We start from the raw sequence: 24,315 nt of genomic DNA, 5'->3' as shown, positions 1-24,315 counted from the left end.
ACAGATATAACTCTATCCATCACTACAGGTATACAGCGAAATCGAGCATACTGAATATTCTCACCTATGGAGTCGCTTAGAGTTATGTAAGCATTCGAGAGAGGTAGTTAATTTTTTGTTTACTTTTCCCTTTTATACATGTTTTTAAATGGGCCATCCTACTTTTTCGTCACACCAGAACGTCTTCTGTCAAAATCAGGTTTGCGGATTAACCCTTTTAAATTATGGCTTTTTTCAAGGTATTTTGTAGACTTTCACTCAATCATCTTTCGCGTCAAGACTATTTATCGTAGGATCATGTTTCATACCCCGTTTTGTTTCCAGTAAAGCAGTGTTTCCAACTGTGTCCGTAAAATTTCCCTAAAGTGTACCAAATGCGGGAAAATTCCGCTCAAAGTGGGAAAAATGGATTTTCTTTTTAAAAAAACCCATTTTTATCGCGAAATGGAGACATTTTTGGACACGTTAAAAGATCTGATCACTCCGAAGTTAAAATAGTATACCGCTAATTTTACAGTAATTATGTGATATCTTCAAATAGATAAAAGATAATCGAAACGTGAAACAAGAGCGAGCTAGACTATATTATTTTGCATGAGATACCGTTATCACAAGTCACCTAGTGGCTTTCCGTTTTCTAAATGGCTGGAAATCGAAAGGAGATAAGTGAACCGTGATAACGGTATCTCATGTAAGATAATATTGTCTAGCAAGCTCTTGTTCCACTTTTCAATGATCTTTTATCTATTTGAAGATATCACATAATTATTGTAAGATTTACGGTATTTTAATTTCCCTGTGATGGAACCTCTTAAACAGTACCAAAGGTTGCTTCTTTAAAAAAGAAATTCAAATGACTTAGTTTTTGCAGTGAACCTTTTAATCTACAATGTTTCGTGTGTTCATTTGACCAGTGAACAGATATTACGGTACTGAAATAATTGGAAATATTAACTAAGTTTAATTTTATATTGCAGGTCAGAGGTCACCATGGCCATTGTTGGATTCAAAAGTGGATTCCTGTACGGCAATGGGATTAATCACATTCTGTATGCAAATATATGGAAACGTATTTATGACTATAACATGCTTTTCGATTGCTTTCTACCATTTCGAACATCCAAGTTAATTTTAAAAAATCAAGCACTCTTTCTTTTAAGAGGTAAGTACTATGTTAAATCACTCACAATTCGTTGCCTAGTCTAATTGATTGGATATAATTCGTTCAGTCAGAGGAACTCAAACGGTAGATATTTTGGGATAGCATATACTCAGAAAATTATGAAAGTATTGGTCTGTTATTTAGTTTGAACGATTTTCTGAGTACAAAAGCTGTATAGAATGTGAGTTAGATCATTTGGTAGAATCTGAACACATGAGCTTGGATTATCGATGATTTTCCGTTTCGTCCCACTTTCTTCATTCCACTGTTTCATTCATTTCTCATCAACACTGTTTCCTTTAGCATACAGGGTAATCGTAGAACGTAAAACAGATTTTTCCATTTTAAATTTCTTCTTTATAATAAGACGTTTCAGAGTACGTCTCAAATATCTTGACTCACGTCCGAAACGCTACTCTAAGAATTATATTTCTGAATTCCATTTAGCAACCACATAATACACATCTTTTTCGTATAGTACAACTTAGACCTTCAACAGTTCAACGTTCTCTGTTCTACATGCTTCCTAACAAGGGACTTCACCCAATTGTCCGGCTCCGATTTCAATGAAATTTTTCTAGCTGATAGAAGACATATATGTATTATTTGTGATGACAGAAATTTTTGCCATGGTGCATGGTTTCTATTTTTTTTAAAATAGTTTTTAAGTTGTGATGTGGTTATTAGAGATTATTGCAGAAGTTCCTTACTAACCTTTGTAAACGGAGCGTTAATGAAAAAACAACCATGTAAATACATATATGGTCTAGGGGGAAGTTGTATGGTAGGTATGGTCTTGACGGCAGCCATCTTGAAATCCGCCATTTTGAATTAAGGTCAAGTTTTTAAAATGGGCCTAGGGTATTATGATACATATTTTCGGGATAGAATTTAATCAAGAAGACAATGGTGAAGCTAGTTTTGAGATTCACATATTTGGGGAAAAGTTAGAGGCATTTAATATTTTACTTACTACTTGCGAAAGTCCCTTACCTCCGCTTCTTACCCACGTATTAATAATAATAAGTGGATAGAAGCTTCGGTAATACATATTATTCCTAGAGGGAAGTAATACGGTAAGGGTATTCTTGACGACAACCATCTTGAAATCCGTCATTTTGAATTAAAGGTGTAGTTCGAAAAATGAAAACCATAGCATGTGACACCTCATTTTAATAGCAAATTTTCCCAAAAAGCCAATGGTATACTTATTTTTGTTCTATAGTTAACCAATATGACGTTAGGACTGATTCTAATGTGCACCAAACGTCCATTATTCGATCTCTCAAATTGGCAACACTCCTAATTTTCACCGCATGTTTTAAGATTCCAACTGGCACTTTGCAATTGTTGCCATGGCTCATGATTTCTAAATTTGTACATTTTTTAAGAGTTGTGATTTCAGTTCATGAATAGTGTTAGGATAAGCATCCAGCAATCTTTCTGAATTTTGAAGACTTGCCATGTAATTATTTATTTCCTATATCTGTCCTTCAAAAACTCGTTTACTGACATGAACCATCGCACAATGAAACAACAACTTGCATTCAGGTAATACCGAAGACGTAACTTGTACAGTAGATGAGACGAAAAACCAAATGAAAATTCACTTCAAAAATGAAAACGAAATATGATTGTTGTGTAAATCAAGGGTTTTATGTTTTGTTTTATATTTATTTCTTTATTGTATATTTATTTATTTATTTTCTATGGCAGGTTTTTAGCTAGTCAGACAAAATAGTCATTCGTTTTCTAGCGATTGTTGTCGATGATTCATGTTTGTAAGATTGATAATCAGTATTGATCGGGAACTCAATTAAGTTACACCTCTTTATAAACAAGTTACCTGTTTTCATATTATGTTCATGGTACAAACAATGTTTTGGGAACAGTCATATTATGCCTCTTTGATATTTTCTATCATTGCTGCTGTTTCTTTAAAGTTGTATTTATTAAAAATATTTTATTGTTTGTCGTTTGTGCAACATGTGGGCTACATTTCCTGAGAATTTTTTGTTAGTATAACACCAATTTGTTATAATTTCATTTGTATTTCTTTACGTCCCATAGGTTCATAGGTTCTTCATGTATTCTCGTTTAAAATAAACAATTACGTTGCAAGTCTTCAAAATTCAGAAAGATTGCTGGATGCTTATCCCAACACTATTCGTGAATTGACAAATCACAACTCTTAAAAAAATGTAATAAATTTAGAACCCATGAGCCATGGTAACAATTGCGAAGTGCCAGTTGGAATCTTAAAACATGCGGTGAAAATTAGGAGTGTTGCCAATTTGAAAGATCGAATAATGGACGTTTGGTGCACATTAACTATAAAACAAAAATAAGTATGCCATTAGCTTTTTGGGAAAATTTGCTATTAAAGTGAGATGTCACATGCTATGGTTTTCATTTCCAGTGTACACTAAGAAAATCTGGACAGCGGTATATTTCACAAATATACGGAATCCACAAGTTTACTACGGAAATCTGTACGAAGCGTACGTTATCTATAAGCTGGCTTTTTCCCGCTTAGATACATCATGCTGCTCCAGGATGTCTGATATCTAACAGTCTTCCGTATATTACATACGTATACGTATGTTATATACATCTATCTTTATGTGAAATTCTGACCGCCTATAGACCTATATAAATACATTTCTTTGTTTCATACGGAGAGTACTGTATGTATAGATGGAAGACTTATACGGAAAGTATTATAAAACCTAAGTTTTCAGTTTTACGTTTGCTGCAGGAGTCGTACGTTAAGTCCAAAAACTACAAGATTTATGCACGTAGCCTATGTTTTTACGAAGATAAGCAAAATACGTTTTTTCTCTGTTGGAACTAGCGCTCAGCTGTATCTGAAATTATGTTCGTATGTAAATAAAAATAATAATAAAAATACTCGTAAGCAATATTCACCTTCCCGGCTGGTCAATTACCTAGGGCGTGCGACAACGTATTTTTCACTTGTATAAATCTTTCAGTAATAATGACAGAACGGTATCTTTTAAATTAAGTAATATAAACGAGAAAGCTAGTGTGGTGGTCCATACCTTTTATTTCTTTGGTTTCTCTGAGTGCTCAATAGCATATCAGAAATGAAATGAAGTCTTTTAGTGTAACGTCTCACGATATGCCCTTTAAGGCTAAGGAAGACGATGATTAGGGCAAGTGAATGATGATGGAAGAATTGGTAAGATGAAAATGCGGAAGGAAACGGAATATCCATGGCCACGATGTTGCCCACCACAAACTTACTTGGTTGGGATCGAACCAGAAACCCCACGGATCACAGCTAAGCGCTCTATCACTGAGCCCCGTCAATCCCATATCAGAACAGAGAATGCTTTTCAGCTCGAGCTCCTTCGTGGCTAAACGGTTAGCGTACGCGCCTTTTGCGTGGGAGACCCGGGTTCGATTCCCGGCGGGAGCTCATGTGGTTTGGATTCCACGTTAATCAGTAGGTCCACGTCTCATATAGCCTCGCTGCTGAACGGGACGTTAAACTCAAAATCAACTCAACTCAACAACTCAACTTTAAACATTTTCTAAGAAAATCTAACCATTTTGTTTGATCGTGTTTTTTGTCCCTTGAACTACCTAGACCCCCTAAGTACTCTTGGTAACGCAGACTACCAAAAGGGCTTCATTTTGTATCCACCTGTTAAGATTAAATATATCTCGCAAACAAGGAATAAATTAGAAACTCTCACAAAAATCTTCTGAGGCTAAAGTGAACAGTAGACTACACAGGATATGACTAACTGGTATTTATTATACTGCTATCTAGGAGTGACACTTCTAAATATCAGTCACATCTCCTACCAACGGGAATTATAGGTATTCTGTGCCCACCTACTTAAAATAGCAAATTTATGAGACCCACCAACGTTCAATTTGCACCACCGTAAGGTACGAATACGCTTTAGCTAAACATTTTGAGCAATAACTTTTTTTTTTTTTTTTTTTTTTTTTTTTTTTTTTACAATTTTAAGGAAATTATTAGAAGAGTAATTACAAAAGAACACACTGTGATGGGCACAAAGTACCGCCCGCCCGTTGGTATTACGAGGGTTAAGTTCCAAGTCACTATATTGTCTGTTTTATAATTTACTAGCAGAATACCAGTTCTTTGCACGGGGAGAATACGTTTCATTTTGGAGTTAAAGGGGTGAACTTGGATTTTAAAAAACGGGGCCGCGGTGGTTCAGTGGTAGAGCGTTTACCTCTGGTGCTTGGGGTCCCACACCCCGCCAAGTGAACTTTGTGGTGGACAAACACCGTGTGCGTGTGTTTTCTCAGGGTTCTCCCGTTTGCTCCCACTTTCTTCATTTCATTCATCACTCATCATTACCGTCTTCTTTAGCCTAACCGGCATATGCGTGGGACGTAAAACTCAAATATTTCATTTTTTGGATTTAAAATGCATCCGAAGTGTCACTGTTCATCTCAGCGATACCGAAAACTATGGATTCGACACTAATATCGGTCATTTTCGATCATTTTTATTTATCTCCCCCTTTCCTATAGTTGTACCGTCAAAGAGAGATGATAAAAACCATCCCAGGCGCAAACCTCATCTATGTTGAAAATTTGATCGAGATCGGTTGGTCCGTTCAAGATGTCTAAAGTCACAAACATAATCACTTTCATTTTTATATACAGAGAGATAGATTTATTTATATATATTAACCCTTAAGCAAACGCGTGGGGTAAATTATTCCCCATATGTTTATTTTCTTGGAGGTTAGCAATCACATGCAGAATCACGTTTAAACTACTAATGCTGTCACTGTATATCATATATAAACTAATTAATACAAATACATCGAATAGCAGTTGAAATCCTAAAAAAAAATTTAAAAAATTAAAAAAATGCTGCTACATTACAAAGACTAACAGTGGGGTACGTTATACCCCAACGCGCCAGCTTAAGGGTTAAAATGTTAGGTTTATATGTTTGTCTAGGGATGCACACGAGACGAGTCGAGACAGGATTTTCCTGATAAAATTCGAGTCGAGACACGGCTCTTCCAATAAAGAAATATACATTTTTCGAGTCGAGACATCACTTTTACTGCACATTTTCGAGACGAGATAGCCATAAATTTTGTCTCGTGCGCATCCCTATGTTTGTCTCTAATTCTTTCGACAATGAAATCTCGAAAACCACGAGTGCTAGAAACGTGCCTTTTCGCTGGTCGATTTCAGATTTTGTATATACTGTCCAGTTCTAATTGAATATGTAAAAGACGTGGCTGTTATTTGTGTATTATATTTTTTAGGGGTACACTGGAAGTGTTGAATTTGTAAAAAAAAAAAAAAAAAAAAAAAAAAAAAAAAAAAAAAGTAAAGTATCGTAACCTATAAGTTATACATTCCAATACAACACAATTGTATATGGGGTTGTATATCTCTTCGGCATTTGTTTCATGGCCAAATAATAATGAAAAATGAAGGAAAAACCATTTCTCCAGTCTAAGATGAATCTTTATTGTTTGGAGTGTTTTGTCCAATGAACACCATATATCACTGACGTTATAATTAATTGTGTATGTAATGTGTATTAATTGTGTATTTGCTTATTACTACATGCAAGAAGAAAGAAAACACTGATCATACATGAATTAAAAACTCCAACCGGAAGTAGGCTTAAATCTTGCAAACCGTGCGAGATACTGAAAAAAATAATCGAAAAATATCGCCTTTATGGTACCGCTTGCCGATTTTTATCAAGTCATCTTTCACTTGTGTCTGTAAATGGATAGGTTTATGTACAGATGTTGTGAGAAATGACCAGATTCATGCTCATATGGAAATGGTGCACTGTGTAGAGAGCGAAAGTTCAGCCACGTAGTTACTTATTAATTTATTAATTTTAACACTTATTTTGAACGAAATGGAAATGGAATATTTGTTAGATAAAATATTTCTTTCCAATAGATTAATGAATAGAATGTGAATTTCTAGCTTTGGCACCAAGAATCAGATGTCTGTCTACAGAACTAAATGCAAGTTTCTCTCCAAACGTTTGCCAAGTTCTTCGGCCCCTTCGCGTGTGACAAAAGCCTTCAAAAGCCAAGGATGTGTGTCGGTTGCCCTATCCGAGGCGAGAACGCTCTTGTCAATCAACGCAAACTCGCATCCAGTCACTCAGCATATGCGTCAGTACATACCAAGACGAAGATGAAGAGGTACAGAAAGAAAGAAAACAAAAATGAACGTCGACTTGTCACAGAAGACAAGACAGACGGATATGATCTTTCTTCATATTGTAGTCGCTTCCGTCTTTCTTTCTCTCTTTCTTCCCTCCGTTCATCCATGTTTTCTGGTTTCTCATCTTCTCCCCACGTGGAGGATGCTGTACCTCTTTCGTCTGACATAAACTCCGCCCAACCGGAGACATTTCTTCTGGGCAAACAGTTTTTGATTGACTTACACCATCAAAGACAAAATGCAAGGTTTGCAGGAAATGTCTTCCTTTATACTGTATGCAACAACGATATCGTTCTATAGATAAGTAACATCATAATAATAACTTGATAAACGTAATTTTCTGCCTACTTAATGATTCTTCTTTGCTGATAACTGAAACATTCTACACGATTCTTAGCTTCTTCTCTTATTTGTGGCCATCTTTCCTATTCTTTTCATATCTTCGTAGACACTTCTCCGTGTTTTTTTCGTCAATCTTTTCTTCTTTTTCCTGCAGGATTCCTTTATAGAGCGTTTTTGTTATACACTAGCTGAAATACGCATTCTTCGCATGGGTCAGATAAAATAACTATGTAAACAAATTGAACAACGAAAGAAAAAAATATCGGTCATTTTCTACTATTTTTACATATCCTGGTAAACTCCTCCTGAAACCCCCCTGGTTCGAATTTTGAAAAAGATAAAGCCTGTGGCCCCCAGTTAATGGGGGCTGTATTTGGAAATTAACGCCTGTGCGGGTATCACGATTCATCTCAGCGACCGCGAAAACTATGGATTTGACACTAATATCAGTCATTTTGGATTATTTTTACATGTCTCTGTATCTGTATCCCCTTCCCGGTGATCCCCGGCACGCACCCAAATAGAGTGAATTTGGAAGTTAATGCGATAGGAGTTTCATCATTAATCTTAGCGACTGCGAAAACTATGAATTCGACACTAATATTGGTCATTTTCTACTAGTACTTTTATATGTCCTGGTAAATGAAATCCTTGATGACCTCTGGTTCGATTTTTTAAAAAAAAAAAAAAAGTCTCGTCTTGGTCTGGGGGCTGGACCAGGATACCCGTGACCAAAATTTGGTAACTCTCGGTCCACTCGTCTGGTCACCAGACCGTACACAGACGCACAGACAAACAAACTCTTTATTTTATTTATATTAGATTTTCCGTATTCGCTAAAGGAAATGTATTGAACAAGAGTGATATGTAATGGCAAATTTAGTTTTATTAGTTCCGAAGAGTGGGGGGAGGGGCTTAGACTGCGAGGAAGTATGACTAAAGAAAAAGCACTGGACTTCATTGAGGGTACTAAGCCGGAAGCCCTATACAAAATGACCATTTCTGATCTTCCCTTAGTATGTGTCCTATCCATTATTATTTATTAGTAAAGTGTAGGACACAGTCAATAAAAGCGTGTGGACAAGGACAATAAAACAAGGACCGTGACACGACGTTGTCATTTCATAAACTAACGTAGCTAATACTAACAAGGAAAGGGCATGATCCTGTCAACGAGACTTCCTAATCAAACCTAGACCATTCGATAAACATAACAAAGATATATGTTCATGCACTAAAACTTAGGTGCCATGGACAACGGAGTAAGTCCCTGGGGCCCATTAACCCTGTTAGTATAAAGAAAATCGTAGACTCGCAGTGAAATAGCTATTGCATCAACACTGTTCATTGGAAAGTCATGGTTTATAGTTCATTCTCTTCAGCATGAAACAAGCTTGCCAGAGGTGCTTTGTATTGGGGTCCCTAACATACTTAAATAGGGAAAACTGGGAGAATTTCGGGAAAATTTCCTCCAGAAATTTCTCCCATCAATTTTGGACCCCTCTGGAAAGGCCCCGGGCAAAAGCACACAATCCAAATATATCTCAAAGAAATAGTATAGGGGCTAAGAAAAGTGTATACCAAGTTTTGTATTGATAGACGGAATAGATATGAGAGAAAAGCTTGTATACCAATACACTCTTTCTCCTCATTATGGTGTCTTTCTTAAGTTATTCGTTTTATTATTTTTTTTTTCATTCAGTCTTAACTAGGTTTTAAAAAAGAAGTTGAGGGGGTGTATGCATGTCTTTCTATCTGCTGGCGAAACATGTAAGACAACAGTTCTCTGGTACTTCCCATCCTGTGCTCAGTTTTTTTTTTTTTTTTTTTTTTTTTTACTTGGGTTACTTTTAAATTGGAGCCTAGTTTCAGCTTTGTGAAACAAGCGGTGCCCTGATTGGATGACAAGAATTCCATTTTTGAAGACTATACCCCCTCCCCCTTCCTCCAGACATCTCCAACCTTTGACGTCTTCCCTAATTTTCCAACGCAAAACTATCCAGATGGCAAAGATGTCTAAAATTTTTGAAAGTTGTCAATTATAACATGAGATATACTGAAAATATCTTCTCTCTCTCTGTTTTTACGTCTGTCTGCTCCTCATTCCTCTTTCTTATGCATTCTTACACACACACACAAACACATTCTGATATAGTGTCACATACTCACACACACACCTCCTTTCCCCCCGACTAAGAGAGAATTCTGTTAGCAGATCTCTTGGTTCTTTTGCACTCCGTTCGACGCCAGCATGTCAAACACACATCTTCACCTTCACAAAACAGAATATTAACACGTATTGCCCTTTAGACGGAGTATAAACACGTATTGTCCATAGGAACATAAAAAAAGAAGAAAAAGTCAGGATGTTTGCGTTAGTATGTAATACCATATAAAGAAAATTTCGTTCAGGTTCAGTGGAAAGAACACGTGTTTCTTTTAATACTTGTGTGAAAGATATCAAGAAATACAGTGGCTAATTCTTGTTCATAGGTATCTTGTGGTCGTGTGAGTGTGACAAGTACCAAGCAAAGGCGGGCTCCATCTATTGTTTGACAAACAGGAAAGCCAAGCTGTAATGGACAAGTACTGCTCAAGATTCAGTGGGTAAGTAACATTCATTAACTGATCTATATTTTTAAATATGATTATGTTGTATCGCCGTTCACGAGTGCTGTCCAGTGGCGGAACTAACCCGGGGCCGAGGTGGCTAGGTTCCCCAGTTTTTTGAATGACAAAAATAATTGAAGCTAGTAAACTCGTGATATGCGTATCATAAGTCTGGATTCTGGCTTCCACACCCGCAGTTTTTAGCTTCTAGATCCGCCACTTGTACTGTCGCGTTAAAAAAAAAAAAAAAAAAAAAAAAATCGCGCCACTCACTTTTCTCCTACACCCTCCCGAACAGCTCTGATATATGATCCATAGATGGAATTAAAGTCAGGCAGATCTGAATTCTTTTGGCCAATCGATACTTTAAAAAATTGAAATTTAGAAAAAAAGAATTATATGTAAAACATTTATATTATAACAAATACGTACAACTCACTAATTGAACGATAATTAAGAATAAAGTTTAAGAGCTGATGATGGTTTAATGTCCACCACTAACTTACTTAACACGGGGATTGAACCAGAGACCTCTCCAGGCCCGCAACCAGCCACAGAGGTTTGGGGGCATGAATATGTTAGGGGGGGCAAGTCATTAAACATTCTCTTACCAATAGCTAAATTGTATTTTTTGTATTAATAATAGCATTTTGTGTTAAGGTCTGAAGGGGCCACGAAACGTTTTGGGGGGCCAGGCCCCCCTAGCCCTCCTCTCGTTGCGGGCCACAGAGTTAAGCGCTTTACTACTGAGCCTCCGTGCCTCCGTAATAATAGTTCGAACGTAGTATAAGCTAGGCCTATATTGCGCATTGTATGAGCCTAAATCTAGAAAGTGAAGTAGAGTGCTGTTTCTCACGAGTCTAGATATTTCTAGTCTCTTTTCGATTTTCCTCTAAAATTTCGAGACGAAAAGCACATTTTTAAAGTCAAGACGTGATGAAAATGTGATAATTCTCGTCTCGAGGAGATAAATTTCTCGAGTTTCGTTGGCAACACTGGTTCACTCAAGTCTTAGACCTCAAATACTATTTTAGTGATACATGATTGATATTATAAACAGGGGCGGATCCAGGGGGGGGGCGATCGGGGCGATCGCCCCCCCCAGACGAGGAAGCTTTCTTATTTTATATATATAAATAAATACCATCCCAAAGTTTGGAGCCCTTAAAAGTAGCAGTATGACAACCCACCGCCCCCCCCCAGAAGTCGTTCCTGGATCCGCCCCTGATTATAAAAACTATAAATTGATATAAAGCAGGGTTGGCTGGTTTAAACCAAAAAAACGAAAAATTTCGTAAAATCTTGATGAACACACATTTGTGGGTTATCCGCTCACTCCCACATATTATTCGTATTATATTCAGACCTAAATTCCCCATTCATTACTCAAAGAGATTATACTACATATGAATGTTTCTTTTGTGATTTTTTAATAATTATTATTGTTATGCAATTGCAATCAAAGAAAAATTCCAAATATTGTTTCGCTTTATTAATGTTTACTATTGATAAAATACATCAAAATACCGTACTTTGGGGGGGGGGGAGGTCATACAAACCCCACGAGAGCCATTTACTGAAATCAAAAGTATCTTTGGTATCTATTTATGCATAAATGGGTCAGAGCCAAAGTGGACTCAAATAATTATCTTTATTCAATTTTCTTACTGATATGCAAATTAAGTCGTCGTAATTTTTTTTAACTTGACTTATAAAAGTCGTAGTGCTTAGACTTAATTAGTCCTTCTGTACTTTGCAATATTTTGAAATTGTCCATATGTAATTCTGTATAATGGTTTCACTTGTGCAACTGTTTATCTTTTTGTACTTCTCAAATGACTCTTGATAATTTGACAATTATATTAAAAGTATAAAAAGAGCAGTATAACGTATCAGTAGTCCTTCGTGAGTGAGTCGGCGCACGTATCACATTTGTGGCCAATTAGTCCCGGTTTCAAGTTCAAATAGAGGACAATTTGTTTCGCTTTAAGCTTAAGTGACCCCTTCCAGCATAACCCGGTTATTGCATAATAACACCAAATTAAAACAAACTTATTTCTGTCCATATGTGATACAAATGCATAGAGCAAATTATTTAAACCAAAAGAATCTGGTTTAAATAAATAAAAAAGGTTTAAACCAAAAAACCGTTTTTTTGGTTTTTTCAATAAAAACCATGGTTTTTGCCAACCCTGATACAAAGTACTTGTACGAACGTAATGAAGAGCACTTATCAACGATTAAAAATACGTAAGACTTTACTCAATATACTTCAATAATAAATATGGTTTACATGTTGTTATCTCACACCCTTCGTGGACTACTCGTGACGCGGAAAGATTCTGTTAACTTACTTCTAAATAAAATTAAGAAAGAAATCAGAACATAAATTTTGTACCTAATTTTACGAAAGGAGACGGGAAAATATTTTTGAGAGTGAAAATAAGGCGAGAAAGAATTCTTCGAAAATCGAGACGAGACGAGTATTCAACAGAATTTACGAGACGAGACAACAAAATCTTATTTTTTTGTTTCGTTTCATGAGCGGCAGTAATGACCGTTTTAAGCTCTGTCCTTGTTTCTCTGATCCTGTCCGTAGATTCTCGTACTAATTCAAAGTATAAGAAAGAGTAGATAATAAACTGGAATATGTTAGGTAGTTTATTAAAAGTTCTATGGCGAAAAAGTGGCTAAAATGTGTACGTTACATGTGCGTGGTCTCGGATTTGAGAGGCTATCTGATGAAGCGCTTGTCTGGGATACAATCTAGTGGTGGACTCGACATTTTTTTTTACCGGTTTTTGAACTTTTTCGGTTTCGGTTTTAAAACAGGTTCAGTTTCCTGTTCGTAATATTTAGGGTATCTATACCTCAGTAACCATACTGTCTATTCCGTCGTCTTGCTAGTGTCCGATTTAAAAGCTTGATTAATCATTTCTTAAGTATCACTTCCATCTTTATTTGTGGCATGTTTATTGTACAGTGTCAATTTTTAAGTTTATATATTTAAGAAAAACTAGCAGAATACTCGTTCTTCACACGGGAAGAATACGTTTCATTTTGAACATAAAGGGCTGAGTTTTAATTTGAACAGCATCGGAAGTGTCACTGTTCATCTCAGCGACCCAAAAACTATTGATTCAGCACTAATATCGGTCATTTTCAATCATTTTTATTTATCTCCCCCTTTCCTAGTTATACCGTCAAAGTGAAATGATAAAAACCATCCATCCCAGGACTGAACCTTATCATTGTTGATTATTTGATCGTGATCGGTCTCGTGGTTCGTTATTTTTATATATATCTATATCTCTCCTTCCCCCCACCCCCACCCCTACGTTGTACTCTCAAAGTGAAATGATAAAAGCCATCCCAGTCCCCGGACCCGATTAATCCAACTGGATGCCCGGGGCTAGAAAAAATATGTGACCCCTGCTGACTTCACGTAATACGTTTCTGTGAAAGTACAGTAGAAAAGTGAAGGGAAAATGTTTCATATTTTTGGTCAAATTTTATTTTATGATAATAATTGTATCTTCATGATGTTTTTTTTTTTTTTAGATAGCCAGTTGACATTTTGATCAGAGTGAAGGCCCCTGTTCACCTGGAGGCCCTTAACTATAGCCCCCTAAGCCCCTCCCCCCATTTTAATCCGGCCATGCCCGAACCTCATCTGTGTTGATAATTTGATCGAGATCTGTTGGGTGGTTCAAGAATTATTAAGTTACTAACATAGTGACTTTCATTTTTATACGTATACTAGCCTTTGGCTAGCTTGGGTTCCGTCCCCAGTCCCCCATGGTTGGTCGGCCTACGGCCTCGCATCTCTTATGTATCAGTCTTTGCATCAAGAGTGAATTTCGTGCACTTGTTCTTAACACTTCCTAGATTTGGTTACGTGGGGACTTTGTCCTCAAACTCCCTCGTTTGTTCGGTCTACAACCTCGCACTTTTTAAAACAATTCTATCGAATTTGAAGTTTTTTTTTTATTTCGACTACCTAAAAGATAAAATTTGTTCCAAGAAAACGCCCATCCAAATAACATAGAGTCTTTTCTTCTCCCTATTAGACCCCTTAAAAACTAAAAATATTCACTTTTGGCAATTTTCCTGTGCATTAATCCCGGAAAGTTACAATCATGCGAAATTTCATCATTCTAATCCTGCCGAAAGTAGTGGTGCGCAGTGGGAATATTCCCGGTGGGAAGGAAAATTAAAATTGTGAATATTCCCGGGTTTTTCCCTGGCATATAAATTCTCGGGAAGGAATTTATTTTCATTTCTTTACTTTATTTTGTAAATTATATGAACTATACCACTAATTACTTTATTTCCATTTATTGTCATTTACTACAGTGAAACCTCTGAATAACGGACACCAATGGGACATGAATTTTTGTCCGTTACTGAGAGGTGTCCGTTACAGAGACGTTACAGAAATTTAATTTCTCATAACGGTAATTGTATGCAGTAATATACAGTAAATACATTATGTATGAGCATAAATACATAAAATTCAATATGAAAATACTGTATTTAGTACGTATTTGAATTACTGGCAGGGATGAAAGAGAAATTCATTTCTGTTAAATAATATTATTGCTGGGGGGATGTGTTAATATATTCGTATACTGCAAAAGATGCATAGGAGGAAAAGTGGGAGGAAAAAACTTTTTCATTTATTTCAAATTCTCAGAACCTTCTCAAAAGATGCGTTAGGAACCCACTAACTGGATAAACTCCTTTGTTTAGCGAAAAAGGCATGCTTTTTCCTCTACAAGATTAATAATACTCATTAGCAAGTATCCTCTGAGAATTCTCAGTAGAAATGTGTGTGTGTATGTGTTTGTGAACTGGCGCGGTATATTCGTTGACGGGATGGATGAAAAGACAAGTTATTGGGAGTGTATGCACTTATTGACCTAAAATGAAAGCGGTAAAACTCCAACCCAGATTTGTTCCAGTATCATAAGTAAAAGAAAAGTTGCTTTAAAAAAAAAAAAGTACAAGAGGAAATATTGCTCGTTGAAAATGTTATTGCAAAACAATCAATGTATGTTTTGTTACCTATGAAATTGCCGGAAAAGATGCAAGGCCCAGAGTAAAAAGGGCTAAATTTGTTAGGGAAGGGAAGATCTTTCCCATAGAATTCTTGGCCATACGACTGACTCTGCATGAGTATCTTATTGAAGGTTTTCTAGGATTTCCAGCAGAAAACAGTTTATTGCGGGCAGAAAAAAAAAATCATCCAAGTTCAGCTTCAAGCTGTTCTGTTTGATGGTTCACCAGGTCTAGACTCATGATAGATACACTTGTGGGGAAAATACTTTTCTGTCAACTGTGATATATCGCAGAACTAAGAATAATTCCTGTCCGTTATGAAGAAGTTATTGAAACTTTTGAAAAAATAAAAAAAGGACTGTCCGCGATCGTTGAGAGTGTCCGTAAAAGGGTTTTTTTTCCGGTAAGTGAACATATATTTTTGCCGGGACATAAGAATCTGCCCGTATTATAGAGGTGTCCGTTAAGGAAGCTTTCACTGTACTAGGTTTTAAATTATTTGGAGGTTAAAATATTGAAATTCGTTGACTGTACTTTATATAATAATTAATAATATGATTTTTAAATTTCCATTTTCATTTGTGGGCCCTACTAGAAAGTAGCAAAATACTAATTGATAAATGAAAAGGAACAAGTAATCTAGAAATTCTGCAGAGTTAGAGGTGAAGTATACCCCGAATCACCGTTAGTAATAGACAATGTCTGTGTGCTGTCTCTTTCTCAGAGCTTCTGAATAGGTACTCCGGCTTCTCTTACATGTGAATTAACGCATGAAATTTCGAGATATGGCTAGGAAGAAAGGTCGTGTGTGGCAATGTTACGTGCAAAAATTTAAAGAAAAGTTAGTATCGTGCAAATATTTTGAACATAAATATATACGTGCAAATGTTAATAAAACGGTGAGACATGTGTTTTCTGGCAGTTACCCAACTTAATTTGTTTGTAACATTTAAAAATTTAATATAGTTAGGCTATAATATCAGTAGTAAGATCAAGTTTAGAAAATCCACTTACGTATAAATTTAAACTGTTTAGTGGTGTAAAAGTATTTGGACTTCCTATACCAAATGTTTTTCAACATATTTACTTGCATAAAAATATTGTAAGTAAATATACATTTATGCGTACTCCATATATAATAAAATAAGGTAATGCCGTTCAGAATATACATTTTAGATTCCTCTGGAGACAACAATGATAAATATACTATGATAAAAAAGGAATTTAATTTTTAAATCAATATAGTAATAGAATGCAATTTTCTTTCGTTTACACATAAATTCCCGGAATATTCCCATTTTTGGGAATTTTCCCGGGAATATTCCCGAAAAATATTTTCCCGGGAATTTATCCATCACTAGCCGGAAGTGCCTAAACATTTTGGAGTGTAGAAGATGTTCCATATAAATAACATGGGAAAAGACATTTTTAATTCTCCATTTAACCACTCGACAGTTGAAGATGTTCATTTTTGGCGATTTACTTAGTTAACGCTAACGAAAATATATAAGCATACCGAATTTCAAGTTTTTGTTCCAATTCCAAGTACCTAAAACATAAGATTATAGGTCCAAAAAAAGGCCCATTTAAATAACATGCGGGATTTTTTCAAGCCTCTTTCAGACCCCCTAAAAATTCTAAATATTCATTTTTGACAATTTTCCTGTGATATAGTCCCAGAAAGCTACAATCATGCCAAATTTCAACTTTCCACATCAACCGGAAGTAATCCTTTATTTTATGTCACTTCATGTAGTTTTATATATAGTTAGGACATAGAAAATAGATAAATAATTCTATATATAAATGAAGTTTTGTATATAAACAGGGGTGCCCACAAAGGGGGGATATGACGCAAACTGCGTCACTGAAATATTTTGGGGGTAAAAATCTATATAAATATGTTCGAGGGGGTGTAAAAATTAATCAAAAAGAATTTTTTTTCATGGAAGAACACCTACGGATACACAACTGGGGGGGCGCGTCATGCTCATAAGGGGGGTTGGGGTGGGCACCACTGATATAAATGATGAATCACAATTTGGGGGACAACATCAATAGGTATTTACTCACTTAAATATTACTGAAGCAGCGTTTTAATGCTAAATATTACGTTTTATGTGTATCTTTATTTACATACAAGCCAGTTTATATAATTGAAATTTTCCGTTTTGGAACAAAGCTTGAAAAGCTTTCGAAACCAAATTTTCTTTCCCAACTTACGCTATACAAATTAGCAAATTCATAAAACCTGTATTACACTTACTTAAAAATGTACCCCATTCTCTCTGACTGACATCTTATGGCAAAAAAGTCTAACATTATTATTATTATTATTATTATTATTATTATTATTATTATTATTATTATTATTATTATTATTATTATTATTATTATTATTATTATTATATTTTGTTGTTTTTATATAGATTCAGTACCTTTCCGAGAACATGATTTCTAGTGTGCAAATTTCCGACAATTTCAGAAGTATAATAAAACCGTAAAAAAGAACAGCGAAAGGATAAGGAAATTATGTATGACCACTAAAAGCTTAAACTGGCTGATTGTTCGATCTATATATGCTTAGTACTGTTACCCATGAGACGAGGTTAGGTTTTCTCGTCTCGTCTCGTCAATTTTGTCAAAATTTCCTTTCGATTCTCGAAAAGGCTTTCTCGTCTCATTTCGTTTTGCAAATTTATGTACAAAATTTGTGCCCTTTTTTAAAAAAAAATTCATCTAGAAGTTATCAGGATCTTTCTGCATCACGATAGGTCCACGAAGGATGTACACCTTGTCTCAAAAAGGTTGAGCGCATTCTTTACTGGTGTTTTGAGGCAATAATTTTCTAAGTCCAGCTTCGGGTATCTTCGGGAAAAAGTAAGCCAGGTTCGAACCTCCAAGCCAGCCTTTGCAATCGGGAAAAAGTTTGCAGATGTGTTTTTCTTCTTTTAAATATAATAAGACTTGTTACCAAGTGTTTAAAAAAGTAACATTGATTGAAATACTTCATCATCATCATCATCATAGGTATTCTGCCTTTATTGGCAGGTCACTTGCTGCAGCTGAGAAGCTTCCATGCTCCACGGTCCTCCGCTAACCTTTTCGTCTTCGCGTTGAAATACTTAAGGATACAATATTTCGAAACCTTTTTTTTTTTAATGTCAGCACATGCTTGTTTGTCATTTAGCTCTCCATACGTAATGGAACATTTAAATACGTTAAAGAATCTTTCCATATATAAAAGAATGCTCAAAGTTAAGAAATAGAACATAATTATCGCCTGAGTACTAAAATGAAAGTTAAAGTAGAACAGAAACAGCGTTTGTAATGGATATGAATGTCATAATTATCTTGAGATCCATTACACATCGCTAGAAGCATAGTTCTAAAAGTCCTTGTGTTAGCTCATTGGTAAGCTGTCGGACTTCAAATCATAAGGTTGAGAGTTCGAATCCCGTCTAGGTTAGTCATTTTTTTATATTATATTTTCTGCAATGCATGAAAAATTATATAAAATAATTACATTAGAATACATAAGTTGTGTATATATAACATAATCATTGCATAACATAGTAATTATTATGTTTAAAATATAACATCTGAGATAATTTTCACAGTAGATCGGTATTATATATAAGAATGTAAATACAAGTTAAGAAACTCGTTCAATAGCAATAAATAAATCATGTAGTGTATTTATTTGCAGCTATTTGTCATATAGAGGGTAATTCTCAACATTCATAATACAGAATGTCATTTATGTTCTTGAAAAGTTATTCGATGCATAAACAGAAGGTATAAACAGAGAATCCAAAGTCGGAACGCTCGCAAAAAAATTCATGAACCCCAAAGGTCACGTGAGCAGATTGGAATTGTCCTTATGAAGCATGCCACAGCAGAAAGTCTTTACATAGATTTTCAATTCAATTCCTGATATATGCTTTTGCAATGTGGAAGTGGTGATGCCTTGAGTCGCCCTCTCTCGCTCGCTCGCTCACTCTCTATTTATACAGAATATAAAAGTGGATTTATGTGTGTATTTCAACATAATTCTGATATATCTAGAGCAATTTTAACTATATTTCTTACAGTCTGGAAAAAGAGTACTGTCGGGATACATATCAAAAATGCTAGAAACGGGTCGATATTAGTATCGAATCCATAGTTTCGTGGTCGCTTAGGTGAATAGTTCTACTTTCAATTCAAGTCCAATTAAGCTCCCATTAGCACCCAGGGTGGTTACGTAGCGACATAAAGATATCGAAATCCTTCGATATTAGAATCGAATCGTAAGTTTTCAGCGCCGCTAACAGTGCAGCATTTCCCATTAGTCCACATTAGTCCACATTTCACATTAGTCCCATTGCCTAATTATTATTATTATTATTATTATTATTATTATTATTATTATTATTATTTGTAGTAATAGTAGTATAATTGATGATAGAATAATTATTGTCTATGTATTGTCTAGGTAGGGCTACACACAAGATTTTGCTCGTTTTGGTTCGACTTGACTCTAATCCGAGTCGAGTTGGAAGATATTTTTCGCGCCGAGTCCAAGAGTAGACCTCAAAGATGTCTGTTTCGAGTCGAGTCGAGTTTCAAAGAAAAGTCGTTCGTGCCCATCCCTATTAATGAGAGCTTAATCGGAGTTAAGCGAAATTGAAAGTCTCACTATTTATCTAAGCGACCCCGAAAACTATGAATCTAATATCGATCATTTTCTAGCAATCTTTTATATGTATCCCCCTCCCATTCACCATAGGTAACCCGACAGCACTCTTTTCGAAACTATAAGAAATGTGGTTAAAATTACTCTAGGCCAATGGTTCTCAATCTAATTCCTATCACGATCTCCTTTTATCACACGCTCTTGCCAGCGACCCACAACTTCCCACAACTTCTTGACCAAATAATAGAACGATCATGCGACAAGTCTTTGCAACTGGTTTTTTTGTAACGAAGACTTGGACAAGTTCTGCCTGATGAGGAGAGAAGAATATCCTGGTCTGGGGATTGCTGCTTTAAAAGTAATAATTCCATTTGCTATATCGTACTTGTGCGAAAGTGTGTTTTTTATGGTAAACATTAAAACAAAGATAAGAAATCGCTTATCAGTTGAAAATGGCTTGATAATGTTCGTCATGAAGATTGAACCGGACATTGCTGAACTAGTGAAATTACACCATGCTTAGGTGTCTCATTAGGTTTTAATTTTAATTGTATTTCAATGTGCAGGTTTTGTTGCATGTGTATTTTTCTAGTATTTCTATATACAGTTCTCATTAGTTTTATATCATACCTCTTTGATTTAAATTCATTTTTAAACAACTCTACTAACTAACTAACTCTATGGCATATGGAACCCGGAGGTTCAATGCTGCGTTCACAAAAACTCTACACAGACTTCTATCCTTAGCCAATTGGATCCAGTTTCTACTTTGTATTCGTATCTCAGCGAGATCCATCTTAATATTGTCTTTCCATCTGCGCCTAGGTCTTCCTAATGGTCGTTTTCCGATTGGTCTTCCAGTCAAGATTTTGAAAGCGTTTTTACTTTCTTCCATTCTAGCTACATGACCTGCCCACCTAAGCCTTCTAGACTTGACGACCCTAACAATGTTGGGTAAACCGTATAAATTATGTAGTTCCTCGTTATGAAGTTTCCGCCATTCCCCATTCCCGTTCCTCTTGGGTCCGAATATTCGTCTAAGGATCTTGTTCTCAAATACTTTCAGTCTATGTTCTTCCCTCAAAGTAAGCGACCATGTTTCGCAACCATACAGAACAACAGGCATGATTATCGTTTTGTATATTTTAAGCTTCAAATTTCTCGACAGAATTCGCGACGACAAGAGACTTTCAACCGAATAGTAACACGAATTCTACACCCTTTGAAAATGTTCAGTAGACTTATTTTTTATCGTTCTTTACAGTGTGTATAAAAAATAAAAGTATGCCTATCAGAACAAAATTAAAAATAATATTTAAAAATAATTTCTGGTATTAGATTCTAACTATATTTATCTCTTCCGCCTATCTTCGCGATCCCCTAGGGGCCGCGACTCCCAGGTTGAGAAACCCTGCTCTAGGCATACATGAGTTATGTTGGAACATACATACATACACTTTTATGTGTATAAATGGAGATAAGAGAGAGTTGAGAGTGAGCGATTAAGGAATTACCGCTCTCAATCTCTTCACTTTACTTTTGCGATTCGCGAATTTCTTACGTGACAGTTTGGGGCTAGCTAGTTTTTTGTCTTGGACCACGATCCGATTTTCGATATGCTCTACCTAAATGCTGTAATGCGAATATTGAGAAGTTATCTGCGATGAAAGTAGCTGCAAATAAATACATTACATAACTTATTTATTGCTATTACGCCGATTTTTTAAATTTGTATTCAATATTCACACATAACACACCGACGTTCTGTCAATACCTCAGATGTTATATTTTAAAGATAAGAATTACTTATGTCGTGAAATGATATGAATATATATATTCAACTGATATATACAACTGATGATATGAATATATACATTCAACTGATATATACAACTGATGAATTGTAATGTAACTATTTTACATAATTTTCATGCATTGAGGAAAAGTAGAATATCATAAAAGAATTTCACCTGAACGGGTATCGAACTCACGATTTAAACGCTCGGTGGTGTACCACTGAGCTAACATTACCGCTTTTCGGAAGCTGCTTCTGAAATATAACTGAGCTCATACGTAAATGCTCTTTTCCGTATGGAAATCACAATGACGAAACGAGAGTGTGAATACATAGTCTCGAAATATTGTATCATTAAGTATTTCAATGTTACTTTTTTCTACACTTAATACCATTTCAACATGTCTTATTATATTTAACAGAAGGAAAAACATATCTGTACATCGTTTCCCGATTACTAAGGTTGGCTTTGGAGGTTCGAACCAGCAGCTTTAGTTTACTGTTTTCCCAAGATACCCGAAGTTGGACTTCGAAAGAGTTTGTCTCAAAACAGCTATCATCATATCGCTCAATCTGTTTGGTATATGGTATATGTTTTTATACGCGTAAAGTCAGTATAACAATTCATTCTTTAAACAGCTTTTCGTATGTATTAATATTCCTTTATAAAAACTGTTTTTGATATTATTATTACGGCGCACCATTTTCAGATTTCTTTCGCGAGTCGTTGACCAAGTCGTTCCCCACCAGCGTTGCCAGACTCACAGCTCGGAATTATTCCAAAACCTGATCGAACTTATGCTAGATTCGGTCAAATTATGCTAGATCCTCATAATTACTAATTCAGGAGTTTAAAAAAACGAAGTTGAGATACGATAACGTAACTTAAAATACACAGAGAGCAAGAATGCATGGATAGAAGTCAATACTTCACGCACCAAAATTTTAACTCAACTAAATTAATGCAGTCGTTGCCAGACTCAATGGCGTATATATCGTATAAATGAATGCAAAGTTTTTGTTTACATATTTTGAAAGAAAATTACTTCGCAGCATAAGGGGAGTTCGGCATCGTCTGCTGGGGAGGGGGGGCGGCAGATTTTTGGTCGGTCTCGGAGCTGTCATTTCAGGAATAAATATGATCATGAAGTCAGAAATAAAGATGGTGAAGTTGTCAAAAAATTGGGGGGAGAATGGCCCCCATAGCTCCGCCCATGCCTCGGAGTTAAAGGATTAGAAAACCCTGGGTGGAGCCACAAAAAAGCCCAAAGACGTTTCGAACTTACTTCGGAAAATAAGACTGCCTGTATGGTTTACCGACTGTATGAATCAATGGAAGAGGATACATTTCTGCCGTTCTTTTTCTTCCCACGACCAACTTCTTTCTCATCTCCAGGTTTTACGGCTTTTTGATAAATTTGCTGAAATTGTGCTAGATTTGGGCAGGATGCTAAAAGCAAGCTGCTAGATGCTAGAGACATGCAAATTATGCTAGATCTAGCATCATTATGCTAGATCTGGCAACGCTGTTTCCCACAGTAGGCAAGTAACCAATCACACGTCAGGTACTAGCTTTTACCTATTGCTTCCTTCTCACAGCTCAGAACATTGGTAACTATGGATAGACGTACAGCAGTAATTACTTTATGGGAGTTGGAAGGTTATTCTGCAACTGCAGCTAGCAGGCGAGTAGGTGTCCCGGCCTCTACAGGAAGGCGATGGATTCGGAAATATGGTGCTACAGGTCAGACTGATAATTTACGATCTCCTGGTCGTCCGCATGTGTCAACCGAAGCCCAAGATGCGAGATTAGTAAACGAAACCCGGTTAGACCCACTAAGGACGTCTAGACAGCTAAGGGAAGTTTCTCTCTATCCTGGTAGTAAGCATACAGCTCTGCGAAGGCTTCGTCATGCTGGGTTACGTGGCCGTGTTGCTGCCGTGAAGGAAAAACTCTCAGACGACCACAAAATTTACCGTCTCGCGTTTGCACAGGTGAATGTGGGTCTCAATTGGGAAAACGTAGTTTTCTCAGATGAATCCATATTCACAACATCAAAGGAGGGACGCCGTTTTGTGTATCGTCCGAGAGGTACCCGATATGACCATGGATATGTGGCTGATTGCAATCGCAGTGGCCATGTATCTATTTTATGTTGGGGTTGGATTTCCAGTCGCGGAGCATGACAGTTTCATAGAATTGAAGGACATCTGGACAATGCTCAGTACTTAGACATTATCAGTAATATCATGGTGCTATCTGTACGAGTATTTCAGCCTGATGGTGTAATTCAGTTCCAGCAATACCAGTCGCTTCCCGTGTGATTCAGGAATGGTTCGCAGGGCACCCTGAGATTGATTTAATCGACTGGCCGCTCGTGGAGCAGACCTCAATCTCATGGAAGATATGTGGGCAGAAGAGAAGCGTACTCTAAGGGAATG

The 24,315-nt window shown here is 36.2% G+C and overlaps 1 protein-coding gene and 1 long non-coding RNA gene across 2 annotated transcripts in view; one reads left to right on the top strand and one right to left on the bottom strand.

Annotated features, from left to right (window-relative positions):
* The window catches only part of LOC145678855 (uncharacterized), a 233,302-nt gene that overhangs the window by 143,182 nt on the left and 65,805 nt on the right, over positions 1–24,315 (bottom strand). The gene's annotated exons all lie outside the window — the stretch shown is intronic.
* The window catches only part of LOC145678854 (uncharacterized), a 214,991-nt gene continuing 191,677 nt past the window's right edge, over positions 1,002–24,315 (top strand). Inside the window, exons 1-2 of the mRNA XM_081749421.1 lie at positions 1,002–1,162; positions 10,223–10,336. The gene's annotated coding sequence lies outside the window, so the exon portion shown is untranslated. The remainder of the gene's footprint in view (positions 1,163–10,222; positions 10,337–24,315) is intronic.

The sequence above is a fragment of the Thermobia domestica genome, chromosome 2, assembly GCF_964235325.1.
Source record: "Thermobia domestica chromosome 2, izTheDome1.hap1.1, whole genome shotgun sequence".
In the NCBI taxonomy this organism is placed as follows: Eukaryota; Metazoa; Arthropoda; class Insecta; order Zygentoma; family Lepismatidae; genus Thermobia; species Thermobia domestica.
Note: the sequence above shows the minus strand (reverse complement) of the source record. Positions and strands in the feature narration are given on the sequence as shown.